Raw genomic sequence first — 6779 nt, 5'->3', positions numbered from 1 at the left:
TCTAATATGAATATAACACTGTGTCAATGCAGGGTGACTTTTTTTTTTTTTTTCAAGACAGGGTTTCTCTGTGTAGCCCTGGCTGTCCTGGAACTCACTCTGTAGACCAGACTGGCCTTGAACTCAGAAATCCACCTGCCTCTGTCTCCCGAGTGCTGGGATTAAAGGCGTGCACCACCACTGCCCGGCGTTGGATGACTTTATTATTGAACTCATGTTTTCTAGGGTGCAGATGTCTATCTGAAAGCATATTGACATATGTATGTACTTTTTGTTATAAATTCAATGATCTGCTCTATGGGAACTGTTTGGTACCATTTTCCTTCTTGGCACTGCTTTGCTGCCTAGCTATTTATTCTTAATAATAGCAAAAGCAGGTGCTTCTTTCCACAATACAATCATGATATTTCATTTTATAGGTAATTTACAGATGGCAAGCTGGTATTTGTATAATATTATTTATTATATTTATTACGATGTAGGTGATTTTACCTCTTCTACTCACAGCTAGAAAAAAATAGAACATAAAGTAGTCGATAGTCAAGGTTCTCTAGGGAAAGAAACCAACAGGATGTATAGAATTAGCAAGACTGATGAGCCATTGGTTATGGGAGATAATTAAGTGCCATTTTTCTGCCTGCTGTAGAGTCTTTGATGATTTGAATGAGAATGGGCTTCATAGGCTCATATGTTTGCATGTGTTGTCCAAAGTTGATGAGCTGTTTGGGAAGGATTTGACTGTAAGGCCTTCGTGGAGTAGATGTGCCACTAAAAGTAGGCTTTGACACTTCAAAATCCCATGCCAACCACCCTCTCCTTCTCCTGCTCCTTTCTCTACCTGCTGCCGGCTGCCTGTGGAGAGGATATAAAGCTCTCAGCTATTGTACCAGTATGGTGTCTGTCTGCTTCCTACCACCATGTTAATGGATTAAGCTTCTAAAAGTGTAAGCAAGCACATAATTAAATGATATTTTTCTAATAAGAATTGTCTTGATCATGGTGGCTCTACGCACAAAAGTAATACAACTAGGACTGAGACCAAGGGAAAAAAGTGGAATGTGGAAAAAAGTAGAAAGTTTTGTGTCAAAAGTTCTGAAGAACTGGGAAGCTGATGGAATAGTCTACTTCAGGGGTATAAGAGCTGTATGTCAGCTCCAGTAAACAAGCAATAAGGAAATTTATTTCTCCTCTGTTACTTTGACTTATATTAATATACTCCATGGATTTCATGATGCCTACCCACAATAAGGAAGCCTGTCTGCTTTATCAAGCACATCACTTCAGATGTCAAACTCATACAGATCCAGATACACCATTAGAGACACATTTAAAAATAATGCTTATTCTAAGCATATCATGATACAGATAGCACAATGCATAAAGTTCTGCCATGAATTAAGCACATTCACTAAAGCTGCAAAGCAAATGGATGTTAGAACTGGGGTTTGAATGCAGGGTATCTAATCCCGGGGCCTTTCTACTTGTTCCATGTATTCTAAGGCTTGGTGGTAAAGTCTGACTTTACATTATTATTGAGGCTGGAACCCTGAAACCTCTGAAAAGGGACCACAGTCATCTACTGCATTGTCTCATACACTTTTTCTTCATTCATCATCTCTCTTCTTATTAGCCATAAAGGTACCTGAAAACTGCTCAGATGATCTAGACCATCTCCAGATCTTGAAGTGCCATTTGCTCCAACTTTGAATATGCATTGCTCAAGAAATCAAGACACGGATAATTCATAAGAGATAAATGAAAAGGGATGGATAGAAACTATTTACAAATTGGTGGCTATGTTATGGAAAACCAGAAAATCTGATGGGTAATTCTAGATAAGGCAAACTGATAAACCCATTATCCTTTACTGAATCCCAACAGGAGTAGGAAATCCAAAACTGCCTTTTGAATCATTAGATAAAATAGGAAGAGAGTCATTTGCCCTCTTTGGTTGAGATTATGCTCTTCATCACTATAGAGGAGCGTGGAAGACAGTTTGATCATCACCTCACTACTCTCCCAGATTTTTGGACCACCGATCACAAGAGGAAGTCATGTCCCACTGATGATGGTTTCTGCTATCCTCTTCTCATTTCTCCCCTGGAAGTAGTATGCATAGTACTATAATTCTTTTAATTGAGTTATTAATTAATTAATTGATTTACATTCCAGATATTGCCCCTCTCCAGGTTCCCCCTCAGAGAGTCCCTCTCCTTATCCCCTCCAATTTACCTCTGAGAGGGTAGGGCTCTCTTGGTATCTCCCCACCCTGGCATGTCAAGTCTCTGCATTGTTAGGTGAATCCTCTCACACTGAGGCCAGAGAAGGAAGGCCTGTTGGGGAATGGATTCCGCAGTTAAGCAACAGCTTTAGGGACAGGCCCCACTTCAGTTGTTGGGGGATTCAGATGGAGACTGAGCTGCACATGGGCAACATATGTGCCAGGGTATCTCAGATCAGCCTGTTTATGCTCTTTCCTGACCTCCATCCAATGTTTGGTTGTGTATATCTGCATCTGTTTCAGTCAGCTGATGGATAGAGCCTCACAGAGAATAGTTATGCTAGGGTTCTGTCTGTAATCATAAGAGAGTATCATTAATAGTGTTAGGGATTGATATTTGCCCATGGGATGGGTCTTAAATTGGATCAGTTATTAGTTAGCCATTCAGTCTCTTTTGTCCCTGTATTTCTTTTATAAAGGACAAATTTTGGACTGTAAGTTTTGTGAGTGAGTTGCTGTCCTTATCATTTCGCTGGGGGGTCTTGCCTGGCTCTAGGAGGTGGCTATTTCAGGTTTCATATTCCCACTGCTGCTGCATGTTTCAGGTAAAGGTACCCTCATAGACTCCTTTAGAGCCTCCCCATCCCATTTCTGGCAAATCCTACAGATGCCCCCATCACACCACCACTCACTGCAGACTTCCATTCATTCTACTGGCCCTCTCTTCTCTGTCCTGTCTCTCCCCACACCTGATCCTGAACCACTCCCAACTCTCTTCCCAATCCCACTCAGCTCCTTCCATCTGCCTCCTCTAATTATTCTATTCCCCCTTCTAAGAAAGATTAAAACATCCTTGCTTGGGGCTTTGTTCTTGTTTAGCTTATATGGTTCTGTGGATTGTAGCATGGGTATTCTGGACTTTATGGCTAATATCCATTTATAAGTGAGTATATACCATGCATATCCTTTTGTGTCTGGGTTACCTCACTCAGGATGATATTTTGTAGTTCCATTCATTTCCTTGCAAAATTTATGATAGCCTTGTTTTTCATAGCTGAATAATATTACTTTGTGTAAATGAGCCAGTTTTTCCTTTATCCATTTTTTTTTTTCAATTGAGGGGGATCTGTGTTGTTTCTAGTTTCTGGTTATTACAAATAAAGCTGCTATGAACATAGTGGAGAATATATGCTTGTGGTCTGATGGAGCATCTTTTGGGTATATGCCCAGAAGCAGGGTCTTCAGGTAGAAGTATTCCTAATTTTCTGAGAGATTAATGGATTGATTTTCAGAGTGATTCTATAAGTTTAAATTCCCACCTGCTATGGGAGGAGTGGTCTGTTGGTCCACACCCTTGCCAGCATGTGCTATTTCTTGTGGCTTTTGTCTTAGCCATTCTGAAGAGTATAAGGTTGAATCTCAGGGTTGTTTTCATTTTCATTTCCCTGACAACTAAGGATGTTTAACATGTCTTTAAGTGCTTCTCAGGAATTCAAGATTCCTCTGTTGAGAATTCTTTGTTTAGCTCTATACCCCATTTTAAAAATTAGGCTATTTTTATTGTTGTTTAACTTCTTAGTTGTTTATATATAATTGATATTAGCTCTTTCTCAGAAGTAGGGTTAGTAAAGGCCCTTTTCCAAAATGGGGGTTGCAATTTTGTCCTATTGACAGTGTCCTTTGCCTTACAGAACCTTTTTAATTTTATGAAGTCCCATTTATTGTTGATCTTAGACTCTGAGCCATTGATGTTTTGTTGAGGTTGTTGTCTCATGTATCAATGAATTCACGTCTATTTTCCACTTTCTGTTCTATGAGATTTAGTGTATCCTATTGGATTTAAGTTTTCTGCAGGGTAATAAATATGGACTTATTTACATTCTTCTACACACAGATATCCAATTAAGATTATGACCATTTTTTGAAGATGCTTTCATTTTTCCTTTTTATGGTTTTGGCTTCTTGTCAAAAATCAAGTGTCCATTGATCTGAGGGTTTATTTCTGTGTCTTTGATTTGATTCTATTGATCAACTTATTGGTATCTATACCAATGCCATGCAGTTTTTATTGCTGCTGCTCTGAAGTACAGGTTGAGGTCAGGGATGGTGATTCCTCCTGGTGATTACTGAGGAGAGAGTTGTTTAGTTTCTATGAGAATGTGGACTTTCTCTTACTTCTGTTGTTGCTGGACTCCAGCCTTTATCCACGGTGATCTGATGAGATGCAAGGGGTTATTTCAAACATATTGTATCTGTTGAGGCTTGCTTTGTGCCCAAATATATGGTCAGTTTTGGAGAATGTTCTATGACGTGCTGAGAAGAAGATATATTCTTTTGCTTTTGGGTGAAATGTTCTGTAGATATCTGTTCGATCCATTTGGTTCATAACATCTGTTAATTTCATTGTTTTGTTTAGTTTCTGTTTCGATAATTTTTTCATTTGGAGACTGAGGTGATGAACTCCCTCACTATATTATATGGGATTCAACATGTGATTTGATCTTTAGTAAAGTTTCTTTTATGAATGTGGGTGCCCTTGCATTTGGGGCATACATGTTCAGAACTGAGATGTCATCTTGGTGGATTCTTCTTTTGGTGAGTATAAAGTATCCTTCCACTTCTCATCTTTTGATTACCTTTGATTGGAAGTCTATTTTATTAGACATTGGAATGGCTACTCCAGCAAGTTTATTGTTTGCTTGGAAAACTTTTTGAAGCCCTTTACTTGGAAGTAATGTCTATTTTTATTGCCAAGGAATGTTTCTTGTATGCAGCAGAATGATGGATCCTGTTTATGGATGTAGTGTGTTAGCCTCTCTTTTTATTGGTAAACTGAGTCCACTGATGTTGAGAGACTTTAATCACCAATGACTGATTGTTTCTGTTATTTCCATGTTGATGGTGGTACTGTGAGTGATTCTCTTCTTTTGACTTTGCTGTGAGATGATTAATATCCTGTGGTTTTTTTTTTTTTTTTTTTTTTTTTGGTGTAGTTACTTTCCTTGTGTTGGAGTTTTTCTTATAATATGTACTGTAATGCTGGATTAGTATAAAGATATTGTTTAAATTTGGTTTTATCATGGAATATCTTTGTTTCCGCGTTTATAGCGATGAAAAGTTTTGCTAGTCTGTGCTGCATCTATGGTCCCTCAGGGTCTGCAAGATATTTCTGGCTTTTAGAATCTTTGTTGAGAAGTCAGATATAATTCTGATAGGTCTGCTCTTATATGTTACTTGGCCTTTTCCCCTGGCAGCTTTTAATATTCTTTCTTTGTTTGGTACATATAGTGTTTTGATTATTATATGGTGTAGGGACTTTCTTTTCTGGCCCAATCTATTTGGTATTCTGTAAATTTCTTGTATGTTGAATGTGACCTCTTTCTTTAGGTTAGGGAAGTTTTCTTCTATGACTTTGCTGAAGATATTTCTGGCCATTGAACTTGGATTCTTCGCCCTCTTCTATTGCCATTATCTATAGGTTTGGTCTTTTCATAGTATCTCAGATATCCTGTATGTTTTGAGTAAGAACCTTTTTATACTTGTTTTCTTTGACTCCTGTATCAGTTTCTTCTATTGGACCTTCTATGCCTGAGATTGTCTCTTCCATTTTCTGTATTCTGTTGGTGATGCTTGTATCTGTATTATCCGCTAACTTTCCTAGGTTTTTCATTTCACCTAAAATGAAATAAAGGTGTTTTCTTTACTGTTTCTATTTCAATTTTAAGTCTTGGACTGTTTTATTCATTTTTTCCACTGGTTTGATTGTGTTTTCTTGTATTTCTTTAAGGGATTTTTTTTAATCTTCTATAAAAGCCACTGTCATCTTCATAAGATAAGTTTTAAGGTCATAATTTTTATTCAGCTGTGTTAGAATATCCAGTGCTTGCTATAATAAGAGAAATGTGTTCTCATGCTGCCCTACTGTACTGGTTTCTGTAAGTTAAATTCTTGTGCTTGCCTTTAGCCATTTGGTTGTTTCTGGTGTTGACTGGCCTGGTTGTCCTGGGTCAGAGCAGTTCTCACAGGAGGCAGATGAAGCTGTTTGTTCAGGGTTAGAGCAGATCTTCTGGGAGGTAGGCAGAACTATGTCCCAGGTCAGAGCAGGCTACCTAAGAGTCAGGTGGGATTGTGTGGTGGTGGTGGTGGGGCAGAGCTGACCTGAAGCTGCAGGTGGAGGTGATGACCAGTGGAAGAAAGATGGAATTGTGTCAGAGTAGGCAAAACTAATGTTTGCTATGCTTGCTGAGTTCCCAGAAGGCAGGGGGATTAAGGGTATGGGTATCTCACCTTGGTAGAAACATGCCTCTCAGTAGGCCAGCAGAGCCGCAGAGTGGAAAATGGGTTGCAGATTGACGGTTGCAGGTGCAGGTGTACCTTTTTATAGGTATAAAAATGTGCAAATCTCACATTATGCAAAACAGAAGAAAACCAAGAAGGATGACCATTGTGTGGATACTTCATTCCTCCTTAGAATAAGGAACAAAATACTAATGAAAGGATATAGGTACAGAGACAAAATTTAGAGCTAAGATGAAAGGATGGACTATCCAGAGACTAC

Source organism: Mus pahari, chromosome 17, assembly GCF_900095145.1.
Source record: "Mus pahari chromosome 17, PAHARI_EIJ_v1.1, whole genome shotgun sequence".
In the NCBI taxonomy this organism is placed as follows: Eukaryota; Metazoa; Chordata; class Mammalia; order Rodentia; family Muridae; genus Mus; species Mus pahari.
This window is presented reverse-complemented; position numbering follows the sequence as displayed.